Raw genomic sequence first — 16,030 nt, forward strand, 5'->3', positions numbered from 1 at the left:
AGTTACATGTCACAGCCCTAGAATTTGTTTGCGGATAGTTGCATTTCCATCCATGCATCATGTCTAAATTCAAAGGAAATTTGAATTGGGGACGACCAAGCCCTGGCACTAAATCAATTCAAATAGGTTCAACTCAAAATATTTTCAATGAACCTAGAATGCCCTCCAAAAATGTTCATTATTTATGGAAAAGGGTGAAAACCCTAACCAGTGATGATTCACATTTTTCTATGGCATTTATGGTCTCTGATTTAATCCAATAAGTAATTGCATTGGAGTTATAAATTCCTATAATTATATTTTTAGCTCCAATAATTCTGAAACATTTTGTGGGTCTCCAGAATAATCCATCTATCTCCCACAATATTTTTCAGAAGCAACAAAATTGAATTGGTTTCAAAACCAAATTCAAAACACATATGCAAAATAGAAAAACAGAAACAGAAATAGGGAAAGAGGGAACTAACCTGGCGGCCCGCTACTGTACCTGTTGGCCCAGCCCGCCTAGCCCTCTTGCCAGTCATCTTCCTCCTCTGCCAGTAAGCAGAGGCAGGACAAAGCGCGCACACGCCCGAGCGCGCCACGCCTCCACCTACTTTCCTGCCTCCCCACCAGCGCAACACCACGAGCCCTCTCTGCGGTGCCGTCCGGATCGAACCCTCCCTCTCTTTTGTTCTCTCTCTCTCTTCCTCGCCTCCGGATTGAACGCTGCTGTCGCCGGCGCTCATAGTTGTCGTACCCATAGCCTCCCTCTTGCCTCTCCAACGTATCCAAGAGCTCAGCCGCCTTGTCTACGTCCTCCTCGCCGATCCACGCGATCCGAAGGGCACCGAAGCGCCGTCCCCGACCTTTCTTCCCTGTCCACGGCCGCCGGATGCCGCCGTCCGATTTGCCGTCTCCGCCGCCTCCCCGAGCCCACTGAGCTCTCTACGACCTCGCTGTGAGCCTCTTCACCGAACCCCTCTCTCCCCGCGCTCTTTTGCTCTCTCTAGATCGTGGTTCCATCGGAGCCGAGAGCCGGCCGCCGCCGTTCTTGTTGCCGTCGTAACCAGAGCTAGCAAAGCTCGTGGCCGACCATGAATACGTGCTCAACAGCTCCGCAGCAAGCTAACGCTGCTACCAGCTCGTCTTCCCGTGCACCATAGCACTGCGCCGCTCGAACCCGAGCTCCGGCAGCCGCCGCGGGCTCCACTCCGGCAAGCTCCGGCCTCCCCGCCACCCAGCACCTGCACCGTTCGACGTGCGGGAGCAAGGGCTTTCCAACGCACCGAGGCATGCTTCGAACAAGGCCCTGTAGCGCTTTTCCAAGCCGCACCGCCATCTTGGCCCTCGGCGGCAGCTAAATGCCGATGGGTTTGACCTTTTTGACCGGGGGTTTGACCACCTCGGGTCCCTGACGTGTGGGTCCAAGCCTCTAACTAAATTAGGTTTAGTGTTAGCCCAGTGCTAATTAACCCTATTAATTAGATGTGAGACTCACATGTGGGTCCCAGCCGTTAGGTTTGACCTGGACCGCCCTGTTGACCTGCTGACATCACCGTGACGCATTGCTGATGCAGTAATGTTTTCTGGATTTTAAATAAATCTAAATGATTTATTTATTTTCAAAAAATAACCTAAACTTTGAAAATTCATAGAAATTAAACCGTAACTCCAAATGAAAAGATTTATATATGAAAAATGATCAGAAATATCCAATCTATCCATCTGTACCATTTTCATGCATGTTAGAACAACTTATAGCTGCTGTTTAGGACCAATCATATAAATGGCATTTGAATATCCACATATGGAGTTTGAATTTGAATCTTGCATTCAAACCAACTTCATTTAACATGTTGCTAGTTGCATTAGCTCAAATAACAGCATATTGACATATCATGATCATGCATCATATTGTGCATTGCATTGATTGTGTTCCTTCTCTGTTGCCGGTGGTTGTTCCCTCTCGATAGACGTGTTCCGATGATGAGTTCGATGACACCGATAAAGAGCTATACAATCTTCAGAAGTGCCAGGTAAGCAAAACCCCCTTGTTCATTCCGATACGATCCCAGTCTCTCGCTCCTTCTCTCTTTTACTGCATTAGGACAACAACGATTCATATGTTACATGATGCGGTAGTTGAACCCCTTTCCTCTGCATGACCTGTCATTGCCACAGTAAATAGATGAAACCCACTAGCATGAGTAGGAGTTATTTGAGCCCTGATGTGCCTACTCATTCATGCTTGTTTGTCATGCCTGCTACTGCTTAGAGTTTAGTCAGGTCTGATTCATCGGGGATGAATTGGAATGTGGTAAACATGTCCTACTGTTGAGAACTAAGTGTGTGAGCACGATTTGGTAAAGGTAGCGGTGAGAGGCCATGTAGGAGTACATGGTGGGTTGTCTCATTGAAACCGTCCTCAGGAACTGAGTTCTGTGTTTGTGATCCATGAACAGCTACTACCACGCGTTGGGCTCGAAACCAATGGACCCTCTCGACTTATTAACCGCCCTTGTCCTCTGTCCGGGAGTTGCAACTAGTTTCTGGTGTTTGTAGTATGCTGGAGGCTGTGTGCAGCGCTGACCCGAGGGGTGGGCTGTGATGCGGTAGGCACATGGCCCGGTGTACCGAGTCGCCCGTTTGGTGACTCGGGAACCCTGCACACATCGTTCGGGGACGTATGTGGAAACCCCGGCTAGACTCCCTGAGGATGGAACCTGAATAGGCGATAAACCTGGACTAGGGACATGTGTGGTTAGTCAGGTCATGGCCGACACCCCCGCTGGGCTTCCGCTTGAAGGTTGTCGAGTACATGTGTAAACGGCGATAAGTGGTGAGAGCGTGTGTGAAGAAGTACACCCCTACAGGGTTAACATGATCTATTCGAATAGCCGCGTCCGCGGTAAAGGACTTCTGGGTTGCCTATACAGTTCATAGACAAGTGAAAGTGGATACTCTAAAACGCGCAAGATAAGCGTGAGTGCTATGGATGGCGTTCTCCTAGGGAGATGGGAGCGGATCCATAGTTGTGTATTGATTGGTGAATATGTGGACTCGTGTGCGCCACCCCAAAAGAGTTACTTGCCGACGTAGTTCAGGATATCCACTGAGTCAAAGCTGGCTTGCTGCAGTTAAACTCCACCACCCCTTTATTGATACTGATGCATATGTAGCTAGTTCTGATGTAAGTCTTGCTCGGTACATTTGTACTCACGTTTGCTTAATTTACGTTTTTGCAGAGAGACTATAGTCTCACTAGTAGTTCTGCGTGGACTTCGACGTTTAGCTTGTTACCTCAGCTACGATCTTGTACCCTTGGGAGGGTCTTGTAGATAGTCAGGCTTCTCAGCCTTTTTCATTTGTAGTTATCTGTACGCAGACATGTTTATGCTTCCGCTTGTTGCTTGTATGCTCTGTATGTTGGGTCGTGAGACCCATGTTTGTAATACTTGGCTCCTCGGAGCCTAATGAATAAATACTTTGAGTTGTAGAGTTTTGTTGTGATGCCATGTTGTATTTGCACATATCGAGCATATTGTGTATGATTTGAAATGCTTGGTATGTGTGGGATCCGACAACCTAGTTGTTTATCCTTGGTAGCCTCTCTTACCGGGAAATGTCTCCTATTGCTTCCACTGAGCCATGGTAGCTTGCTACTGCTCCGGAACACTTAGGCTGGCTGGCAAGTGTCCTTCTTCGTTCATGTGTCTGTCCCTTCGGGGAAATGTCACGTGTTGTTCCTTTAAGTCCTTGTAGCTTGCTACGACTTGGGTTCATACGTTGAGGACCGACACGTTCGTTGTTGGGTCATGTATGCCTGTCCCTGTAAGTTAGTGCCACTTTGGATTCACGACTAGTCATGCCACCCCTTGTTGAACTGGGGCGCCTCCGTTGGCAATGCCAAACGCGGATGGGCGCACTTGGCGTCCATCATGACCCATTTGGCTCGGATGTTGTCGGCCCTCTTCCCGGAGCTCGAGATTGAGTTGGCCTTGCCAGATGCGATGAAATTGGCGCACCCGGAGATGTGTCCATCGCTGACGCGAAGGAAGAAGAAGTGGCGTAGAAGCGCCATGGATGGCATCACGCCCAGGGACTTGTCAAATCGAGCAGTTGCCGAGGCAGCGTGGGGAAGCGAAGACGCCCACGTCCAATCAACCGCCACGCGTCAACCGAGGCCGCAGGCTTTTGGGGCCCGCGGCGCTCCGTACTTGACCTTTGGCTTCACCTCGAAGCCAAGCCCGAGTGCACCTTGGGCCCGGGGGCTACTGTCGGCGTTCTGGGAACGGGGGTCCCCAGACTTGCCTGCCTGCAGCCCTCGGCGTGGCAATGCTAGCAGGCCGTACGGCCCATCTTGATCGACAAGGCGTTCAAGACCCTCACGAGGGGCCAAGCCTCGCGGGGCGGACGGTGCAAGACCTCCTCAGGAGCGGGCACGCTCGGTAGGATCGTGAGGAGCGGAGATATAAAGGCAGGGCAAACCTCGCGAGGCTCTCGTGACGTGAGCAATGACGATCGACACCAGGCGGGCGCCAGCGTGCACAGCGTCCTTGTTTCCTCTTTGGTGCTAAGGAGGCAGGCGCAGGCGCGGAGTACCGAGGCATCAAGCAAAGGTTTCCATATCGGTGCAACAAGACCGAAGACCAGCAGGACGGCAAGATCAAGGTCACCATGGAGCCCAAGATGGCGTCACCACCAGAGCCTTTTGCAGCCGAAGACCACTTTTGTCAGGATAGCTTGTACTAGCTGTCCCCTTTCAAAATTGCCCGCCGTTGTTGGCTCCCTTCCCGCTCAATATTTGGGGAGAGGACCAGGGCCTATATAAGTAGAGCTAGCCACCACCGTAGGGGAGAACGGATTCAGAGGCATCTCGCCCACACAAGTTCGTCGAGCACAAGAACACCTCAACCTCAGGAGGCTGTTCTTCCCCTTGTACTATTCATCACCAGCCCAAGAGGCAATCCACCACCACCACACTGGAGTAGGGTATTACACCACAACGGTGGCCCGAACCATTATAAATCTCGTGTCTTTCTGTGTTGCGAGTTCGTCGAGTTCGTCCGCGAGATCTTAGCGAGCTAGGGCGTAGATAGGTAGGAGGGAAAGAGCTTCGCGCGCACCCCAGAGTTCGAACCTTAAGGGTTTTGCCGGAACCCGAGATTGGACAGAATTGATTGTGGATGGGAAAGTAAGGCTCTTTTTACTCCTTTACCTCATGCCCTTCTGATCCGAGTCACCCTCTTCTTCCGACAGGGTTAAGAACTAGGCTTCTCTTTCTTCTATAGGATCACGTGTTACTAATCCGTAGACTTATAGGATTGATGGTTTCAAGCCTTAGTTCAGTTCCTACTACCTCCGTGTGTTCACAGCTGGCCTCAGAACCTTTATATTGTGATGTTAAGTGGTTATGCCACCAATTTGCAGGATGTCTCAAATAATTTTGAGCATTTACAGCCGTTATGCTGTCCGAGTCATCCCAGGTTTCTAAATAGTCTAATGCATTTGCAAATCCCTTCTTCCCGTTTCCAATGTCCTTTTGGGCCAGATTAAGCACACTAAACTCTCTATTGAGGTACTCCATTGCCTTGACATATACGTTGGAGCTAGTATTATGACCCTAGGCATCCCAGAGAACCACCCAGTAGTCTAGTAATGCTTTTATATTCCTAGTGTGATGATTCTGGCCATCATTCTTGAAGGCATCTCGTGATGTTATTTAGTTAGTAGGTATTCTATTTCCGGGTCCTTCAACCCAAGATTCACTCTACTTACTTCCTGTTGATAGTGCTGCTCGTACCTTTAGGATATTAGTAACCTTTGTGATAGACCTCGATGTCCATGGTATTTCTTTCTTCCAAATACCATGAACCACTTATGGCAGAAGTTCCTCGTTGAACCGAAAGATCACAACCAGAGTGCTCTTGATGAGTTCTCGATTCTATGTTGTGACTCTGCCAGTCCTACCTCTATGCATGGATTATCTGGAAGAAACCTGTTGAACTTGGTTCGACATACTAATCTATGCTTCCACAACTCAAAAGTTTTATGTTCCTTGAGTTGACCCTCCTCAGCTGTATTCCGACCCTAGTCTATCAATTGATAGTCAGGAATAGTTGTGCATTCATGTTCATCGATGCCTATTATTCTTGTGGCCCATCAAGCCGTTCTAGTTCAGAATGACTAGGAGAAACAAACTCCAGTACCTCATCCATTTCTAGGATTGGGTCAAAGTAGTTGTATCCCGCATATCAAAATGCCAATCCAGCTTTTGTTCTGTTCTACCTCGAAGTATCACCCTCTTTCATCATAAGAGTATCGTGAGAATTGCACACCCTCTTATGAATTCTTAAATCAGTGATACTTCACTCCATCATTCTTCATTCCTCGGTATCTGTGTTGGTGGTTACAACCAGAATGCCGACAAGTGAACTATGATGTGTGAAATCAATACTCCTAGCAACCGTGTTGCTGGGTAGTTAATGGACAACCATCTCATTCTTAGCGTGTTGGTTATTGTATTGTCATTCTAAGATTTATCGTGCTACTAGTCCATATTTCTTGGTGCACTCTTCGATCAATGAGTTAGGATTGTGTCAATCCCTTGCTTATTTGATCATATCATCTTGCCTAGAAAAGCAAGATTGTTCTCGAGCTTCGTAACATACTGGTGGTTCGTGATTTTCCGAATATCTTCTCGGAAGTATCACCAGGTTGTTCCCTGACCATTATGTTGAGCTTGTGATCAAGTTGGTTTCTTGTAAACCACCCCTTCTCCAAGAATTCGTGTTTGATATCCCTAAGCTAGCTGGTTAAGCTAACAACAACTTGGAGGGTTGGAAGATAAAAGCTTTATCCGACTTAGTTCATTCCAAAGGGATATCTCTTTGTATATGTGCGCTGAAGAGAGATGATATCTTCATCGATTGATCTCTGTGATCAATTGCTGGACCTATTGTCTTACCCAAATCTTCGATTTGCTTATGGGCTATCGTCAAATCAAATCATAACCACTAATGTTCGTAATGTTGTCTTACTCGCGGTTGTCCCTCGAGCATACACCATTATATCTTTTGGTCTGACCAATACTATCACATTGTTCACATAATGGTGGAAGTCCAATGATATGGAAATTCCGATGAGTTGCTGTTGAGCCCATCAGCAGCACTTTTGTCTCCTCCATGATTCATGTTGAACATCAAGCTAGTGTTGGAAACTTTTGTAAGCATTATCTTCATGTTCCGTTCATGAAGCCTATGTTTGGATGAAAGAAGTGACTTCCTCTAACTCACGTGCATTTGGTGCAAGTTGCCGCCGTGAATTTGAGAAAGCTTCTATTGCTTCCCCTGGAATCATCCCAAGTCAGTCATGCATACGTGCGAAGTATTCTGTGGTCTTGAGACTTGCAACCTTCATTCTATATGTATTCTTAGCACACCAAGCCACTGATTAATTTGTTCAAGGAAAAGAAGTCTAGCACGCGTAAAGACTTCAAAATCCTTGATGATGGATCCTAACCTGAACTCAATAGTTTTTTACTATAAGACTACTATGTGGTCATTCTTGTCTTGGACAACATGCTCACATGTATGTAGCAGAACCAGCTCGTGTTTTGGAGCTTGCTATCATAGTTCATTTCCCGAGAATCTCGCAACGTCATCTCATCGGTTTGTGTTGCAAAATTTCTTTCCAGAAATGTTGTCTGAAATATCACGTTACCAACCAGAGTTGAACCTCAAGCAGATATGATGGTTGGAACATTCCCAACATTGCATTTTGTTCCCGGCTTGCGCCGCCATTGTGCAAATCTCCCATGGGCTGCCCTTCTCAACAATTGTTGTTCAGGATCATCTTCACAAGTGGTCCTACCATGGGTCCCATCCATTTCCGATGATAAGCAAAAATCATCCATTGCGTTGTCTTCAACAAGGTAGTCCACATCATCCGTTCTAGTCTGAGTATGCCATTCTTTCGAACTCCGTCAAACGATCATTTGTGATTTGCCTTAGGCTGGTATGGAGAGTTTCTATGGTCTAGATATCAAAAGTAATTCTTTTTGCCACTTAAGGGCATAATTCTACGAGCCACCTCCCCCGAGGTGCCCGTTATGGAATCATGGCAATTCAGTCCTCGCTACTTTGCAACCCATGCACCATCTTATCTAAGCATGGAATTGTTACCTACCAATTTGAACCTTTGGCATCCGCTTCTTTCCATCACCTTGATGTGTGTTTAATGTCTCAGCTCAAGAGATGTTTTTTTATATCTCACTCCATGAGTTGATCTTGAGTTGCTCGATCTTCGAGAAGATCGATTCATGTAGAATTTCTTTTATCATCAATGTGTTGGGTGAAGATCTCGAAAGCAAGGATGTCAAGATCAAGATGATGCAATGAATCAATATCTTCGATGAGGACAGTCGGATCGAGAAGATTGTGATAGCCTTGTGTCCCCTCTGACTTCTTACCTCACGTCCTGAATCTCGGGACGAGATTCTTGTTTAGTGGGGGTGAGTTGTCACAGCCCTAGAAATTGTTTGCAGATAGTTGCATTTCCATTCATGCATCATGTCTAAATTCAAAGGAAATTTGAATTGGGGATGACCAAGCACTGGCACTAAATCAATTCAAATAGTTTCAACTCAAAATATTTTCAATGAACCTAGAATGCCCTCCAAAAATGTTCATTATTTATGGAAAAGGGTGAAAACCCTAACCAGTGATGATTCACATTTTTCTATGGCATTTATGGTCTCTGATTTAATCCAATAAGTATTTGCATTGGAGTTATAAATTCCTATAATTATATTTTTAACTCCAATAATTCCGAAACATTTTGTGGGTCTCCAGAATAATCCATCTAGCTCCCACAATATCTTTCAGAAGCAACAAAATTGAATTGGTTTCGAAACCAAATTCAAAACACATATGCAAAATAGAAAAACAGAAATAGAAATGGGGAAAGAGGGAACTAACCTGGCGGCCCGCTGCTGTACCTGCTGGCCCAGCCCACCTGGCCCTCCTACCAGTCATCTTCCTCCTCTGCCAGTAGGCAGAGGTAGGACAAAGCGCGCACGCGCCCGAGCGCACCACACCTCCACCTGCTTGCCTGCCTCCCCGCCAGCGCAACACCACGAGCCCTCTCCGCGGTGTCGTCCGGATCGAGCCCTCCCTCTCTTTCGTTCTCTCTCTCTCTCTTCCTCGCCTCTACACCACCACGGCCGAACGCTGCTATTGCCGCCGCTCGTAGTTGCCGTAGCCACAGCCTCCCTCTCGCCTCTCCGACGTATCCAAGAGCTTCGCCGCCTCGTCTACGTCCTCCTCACCGTCCACGCGACTGTGATAACCCACAAGTATAGGGGATCAATTGTAGCCTCTTTCGATAAGTAACAGTGTCGAACCCAACGAGGAGCTAAAGGTAGAACAAATATTCCCTCAAGTTCTATCGACCATCGATACAACTCTACGCACGCTTGACGTTTGCTTTACCTAGAACAAGTATGAAACTAGAAGTACTTTGTAGGTGTTTTTGGATAGGTTTGCAAGAATATAAAGAGCACGTAAAAAAAAGTAGGGGCTGTTTAGGTAAAGACACAATAAAGTAAATATAGTGAGTGTGGAGAAGTGGTGGTAGGAGTTGTGAAATTGTCCCTAAGCAATTGACTACGTTACTAGACCGATAGCAAGTTTTATGTGGGAGAGGCCACTGCTAGCATGTCATCCCTGACTTGGAATTCTATGCACTTATGATTGGAACTATTAGCAAGCGTCCGCAACTACTAACGTTCATTAAGGTAAAACCCAACCATAGCATTAAGATATATTGGTCCCCCTTCAATCCCATATGCATCAATTTCTATGTTAGGTTGAAGCTTCTGTCACTCTTGCCCTCCAATACATAGTCCTATCAACATACAACTAACCCTATGGTGTGATCCACGCGCGCGCTCATATGATGGGCACCAAAGGACAGCAACATAACCACAAGCAAATTAAATCAATCATAGCAATTCATCAACCACCGATAGCACAACGAAAATCTACTCAGACATCATAGGATGGCAACACATCATTGGATAATAATATGAAGCATAAAGCACCATGTTCAAGTAGAGGGTACAGTGGGTTGCGGGAGAGTGGACCGCTGTAGATAGAGGGGGGAAGGTGATGGATATGTTGGTGAAGATGGTAGAGGTGTTGGTGAAGATCGCGGTGATGATGATGGTGGCCACGGCAGCGTTCCGGCGCCACCGAAAGAGAAGGGGAGAGGGGGCCCCTTCTTCTTCTTCCTTGACCTCCTCCCTACATGGGAGAAGGGTGAGAGCCCCTCCGAGATTGGACCTGTCTCTCTGTATCTCTCTGTTTCTGCGTTCTCTGGGTCTGCCCTTTCACCGTTTCGTATATATATGGAGATCTGTAACTCCGATTGGATTGAAACCTTCGCCGAGATTTTTTTTCTCTGAAAATTAGCTTTCTTGCGGCCGAAGAAGAGCGTCAACCACCTTACGGGGTGCCCACGAGGGTCCAGGGCGCACCCCCTGCCTCGTGGCCCCCTCGGGCATCGTCTCGCGTTGATTTTACTTCCCAAAAATCATAAATATTCCAAAATAATTCTCCGTCAGTTTTTATGCCGTTTGGACTCCGTTTGATATTGGGTTTCTGCGAAACATAAACATGCAACAAACAGGAACTGGCACTGGGCACTGGATCAATATGTTAGTCCCAAAAAATAGTATAAAAAGTTGCCAAAAGTATATGAAAGTTGTAGAATATTGGCATGGAACAATAAAAAATTATAGATACGATGGAGACGTATCAGACTGGAAGGGCACCGAAGCGTCGTCCCCGACCTTTCTTCCCTGTCCACGGCCGGCGGATGCCGCCGTCCGATTCGCCGTCTCCGCCGCCTCCCCGAGCCCACTGAGCTGCTCTACGACCTCGTTGTGACCCTCTTCACCGAACCCCTCTCTCCCCACGCTCTTTTGCTCTCTCTAGATCGTGGTTCCATCGGAGCCGAGAGCCGGCCGCCGCTGTTCTTGTCGGCGCTGTAACCAGAGCTAGCAAAGCTCGTGCCGGAGCACAACTACGTGCTCAGCAGCTCCGCAGCAAGCTAACGCCGCCACCAGCTCGTCTTCCCGTGCACCATAGCACTGCGCCGCTCGAACCCAAGCTCCGGCAGCCGCCGCGGGCTCCACTCCGGCGAGCCCCAGCCTTCCCGCGACCCAGCACCTGCACCGTTCGACGTGCGGGAGCAAGGGCTTTCCAACGCACCCAGGCACACTTCGAACGAGGCCGTGTAGCGCTTTTCCGAGCCGCGCCGCCGTCTCAGCCCTCGCCGGCGGCTAAACCCCGGTGGGTTTGACCTTTTTGACCAGGGGTTTGACCACCTCGGGTCACTGACGTGTGGGTCCAAGCCTCTAACTAAATTAGGTTTAGTGTTTACCGAGTGCTAATTAACCCTGTTAATTAGATGTGAGACTGACATGTGGGTCCCAGCCGTCAGGTTTGACCTGGACCGCCCTGTTGACCTGCTGACATCATCATGATGCATTGCTGATGCAGTAATGTTTTCTGGATTTTAAATAAATCTAAATGATTTATTTATTTTCAGAAATTAACCTAAACTTTGAAAATTCATAGAAATTAAACTGTAACTCCAAATGAAAAAATTTATATATGAAAAATGATCAGAAAAATCCAATCTATCCATCTGTACGATTTTCATGCATGTTAGAACAACTTATAGCTGCTGTTTGGGACCAATCATATAAATGGCATTTGAATATTCACATATGGAGTTTGAATTTGAATCTTGGATTCAAACCAACTCCATTTAACCTGTTGCTAGTTGCATCTATTTATATATAAAAAGTACTTTACGGGTTAACTAGAAAAAGAGAATTAGCTAGAAATTACCACAAAAATTAGGAACATCTAGCCATTTATTTGATCGACTAACAATTTACATCATTCGATCTAACTAAGGGAAAATTAATTACCTACCTTGGCCATTACATATCCTACTGGTAGTTATTTTCCGTTGCCATATATTATGTGTAGGCCCATGATATTGAAAACTCAAAGCAAAATGTTTCAAAAAGAAAAAAAAATACTCATCCTGGAAAAAAAAAACTCAAAGCTAAAGCTCAAAAGGAAAAAAAATAGACTAAATAATGAACACACGATCAGGTCTTCCCTCATCGCTTGATGTTTCCTTCCTTCCCAGCAAGGCTCCCATCCCATCCTTTCAACTAGCCGCTGCCACAACCTTTGGCCTTGCCCTCCAGCAGATCGTCGACGCGCACATGCCTCCGTCTTCTTCCCTTCTTTCTTCCTTTGTCCGCGGAGTGCGAGCAGTAATCGGCGATCTGGTCCTGCGGATGGCTACCATCGAAACCATGCTTCAGAAATAGCACAGGCAGCCACGTTCAAGCGCGTACTCAGCGATCTGTCATGAGAGATAGTAGATGCAGTCAAGTTGGCGGCGATGTTAGGCTGGACTCACAAGATTGCGCTATCATGAGAGATAGTAGATGCAGTCAAGTTGGCGGCGATGTTAGGCTGGACTCACAAGATTGCTGAAGGGCAGTGCTTGCACCAGCGGATGCACATATTGCTATCCATACAAAGGAGCCCATCAATTTCTAGGTATCCTTGATTTCTGGCACTTAATCTCACCAAGTATCTTCTCTATTTTTTTGGCATTTGTTCAATCGATTTCCTAATAGGTGGAGCACACAGACTAGGACCTTCGCCTGAAGGTTGTCCGTGGATGCTACCATGCCACACTCTCCATTGTTCATTGTGCAGTTTCTATTAGAAAATTTATAACCATATCTTGGTATCTTCGCCTGCCATTCTTACTAATATTTAGTCTATTTAGGTTTTTTTGCTACTGGTGATGATTTTGCAGTAACTGATCCATGCATTAGTTTGTGTTCTCTGTTGTTAGTTTGAAATAGTTGATCTGTAGAAGATTGAAAACAATTGAATTGATTTCCTATGAGATGTTGAACTGAGGGTTCCTTTTATGAAAAGTGTGCCTTATTGTGCAATTACAACTGGAGATATATATAACACGGTACACCTCCGTTTTAGAGTATCTACCTATTATATATAAAAAGTACCCCCTCAGTCCCATAATATAAAGTGTTTTGACATTATATTAGTGTTAAAAATGTCTTATTATGAGACGGAGGGAGTACTTGACAGGGTAATCAGAATAAAGGTAATTAGCTTAGAAAATCTCACAATAATTAGAAATATGCGACCTTTAATTCGGTGTGCCTATTTCCAATCAACAAGCTACAACCGTTAGATGTTTGGAAACCAGATAGGAACTTTAAATCTCACAATCCCATCAAGTCTGGAACCCATGAGCTATCAAACCATCCCACGATTGATGTAAAAAAACATCCCACGATTGATGTAAGAAACATCCCACGATCAATCCAGAAAAAAATCCCACGATCAGTTAAAAAAACATCCCACGATTATAATCTCACGGCCCAAATAGGTTGAGCGACTAGACCATCCCACAATTTACGATCTCATGACCCCAACAGGTTGAGCGATTAGACCATCCCACAATAGAAACCTCATGATCCCAACAGGTTTGACCATCCATGAGCCATCAGACCATCCCACAATATAAAGAACAGGCACAAAAAAAGTTCAGAGATGCAATCTCTCCAAACTCTCACAGTAATGTACAGATATTTGATTGCCCAAACCAGAGCAATTACGCCTCAAGGGTTAATTGTCCTCTAGACTAGATGATATACCTTGTACATCATCTTCCTCCCGCGAACGACACTTCAAAGTCAACTTCCTCCAACCAGTGGCACTTTGGCATTGTCTTCCTCCAGCGGACACCAGCTGGCTCCATCGAGCAATCAGACCACCTCAAGTAAGTACCAACTGCACGAAATTAATCAGGCCTATTAAGGATCAATAATACTTCAATTATACTCTAGGAAGTGCTCATCTAACAACATCTGACATGTTAGATCGGAAGGTTAATTATATTGAAATAGAAAAACTATCATGTGTATTCTAGATTAAGTAATGCAATTCTATAGGTGTGGGTTCATGTCTTAATGGTGATGCCATGGATGTTGGTTCCCGTGTATTCACGTTAAGATAATATACTCTAGAAGACTAGAACCACACTGCAGGTATAACAAACAAAAATGGGATTGCTTGCTGCGATATAGAGAAACACATATGGTGCATCAGATGGTTTTCATATTCGACCAACCTCAAATTCGATAGTGGGTTTATGTCTTAATGCCACAGCTCCATTCTGAAAGAAAAGATCAAATCAATAGTCAAAAAATATATTCATTCATAATATGGTTTCATATATCTATTCCAGTTAAAAAAATCTTAAATTTACTTTGTGATCACATAATCACTAGAGGCCATTGCAAAATAAAATTGTGTATTTATAAAGCTGTCATGTCGTTATATACTTACTTTACTAATCAATATTTTGTTCTTATATTTTTAGGGCCTCAAGGAGTATGGCACCCAAACCACTGAATTCATTGACTACACGAAACGAGACATGGACCATCAAAGTCAAAGTCTCAAAGTCTTACGACTTTAGGACACAATTAACTTATCAACTAATGAACTCATTAGCACTGATAAAATTTTGTGAGATAAAAAGGTCCAAGTATTACATATATAATGTCTCTTCAGTTTTCCTTTTCCAAAGCTTGCTAATGTTCTCTCTGTGTAGGGCAATGCAATCCATGCTTCTATTGGGAACAAATTGTCAATAAATTTAAAGCAAAAAATAAAGAGGACTCCATCTACATAATTAAGACCTTGAAAGTTTGAGAGTATGAAAACTACCGACCATTGAAGAACAATATCAAAATCAGTTTTCCTTTTTGATACAACAGGGATGGAAGTGGATAAAGAAAAATCAAAGTTTTTGGACTAACACTTCGAATTTTGCTTATAGTGATACCTTGGAGAGTAGGGTGAATACTGATAAACAGTGCTCAGGTATGACCAGACTCCAATACCAAAGAACAAGCATTGATCAATTAGATTTATAAACATGATTTGATTAGTACAATGGAACCAATAGAGCGGGTACAAAAAAAGGGACGAGCATTCGTCGAACTTCAAACATCCGTGAGATTGGATTTGTTAATCTAAAATGTGGAAAAGATGGTGTGGCTATCAGTGTATGTATGTGTGAATTAAGCATGGCTGTGGGAAGCATCTTTAGTATCAAATGTGGCCATCGGGATCCTTGTCACTAGTTAATGATGATAATTAGTGCTGGCAGGCATGGTTGACATGGACAACCTAATGGGAGACCTGTTATCAGGTAAACCGATACAAAAGGAGCAACTCAAGATGCTGAACTTGGTTCTTTGTTCAGGGATGGTTACCACTAATAAATACTAAAATGTGCTTCATGAAATGTGGAATTATTTGATTCCAGCAGATAAAAGAGATCAAAAACATCTTTCCGGTTCATATTTACGCCTTTCCTCGATATGGCATCCGATTTGGACCATTCTTTATAGCACTATGATGAACTGATGATAGGTCTCTATGCTTTATAATGTTGTGATGATAGGTCTCTATACTGTTATGATAGAGCTAAAGGAAATTACTCTGAACAGAATATCCACCAATCCAATGGAACTGATATATTACCAGGATATATTCTTGTCATCTCTTTTTTATCATTCTAGCTACCACACATCTGTGATACATGACAAGTATGATGGAAATCTGAGATTAGATTAGCTATGACACCGATGAAGAGCTATACTATCTTCATAAGTGCCAGGCAAGCAAAACCCCCTTGTTCATTCTGATACAATCCCACTCTCTCGCTCCTACTCTCTTTTACTGCATTAGGACAACAACAATTCATCTGTTACATGCTGCGGTAGTTGAACCCGTTTCCTCTGGATGACCTGTCATTGCCACAATAAATAGATAAAACCCACTAGCATGAGTAGGAGTTATTTGAGCCCTGATGTGCCTACTAGTTCATGCTTGTTTGTCATGCC

At 44.9% G+C, this 16,030-nt stretch overlaps 1 long non-coding RNA gene across 1 annotated transcript; it reads right to left on the reverse strand.

Moving 5' to 3' along the window:
• Positions 1-13,556: 13,556 nt before the first annotated feature.
• Positions 13,557-15,560, reverse strand: LOC141025603 (uncharacterized). Its single transcript, XR_012187619.1, has 2 exons — positions 14,245-15,560; positions 13,557-13,904 (listed from the first exon to the last, which is right to left on the reverse strand). It is a non-coding gene; the product is annotated as an uncharacterized lncRNA (long non-coding RNA).
• Between the last annotated feature and the right edge of the window lie 470 nt (positions 15,561-16,030).

Source organism: Aegilops tauschii, chromosome 6, assembly GCF_002575655.3.
Source record: "Aegilops tauschii subsp. strangulata cultivar AL8/78 chromosome 6, Aet v6.0, whole genome shotgun sequence".
NCBI classification, from domain to species: domain Eukaryota; kingdom Viridiplantae; phylum Streptophyta; class Magnoliopsida; order Poales; family Poaceae; genus Aegilops; species Aegilops tauschii.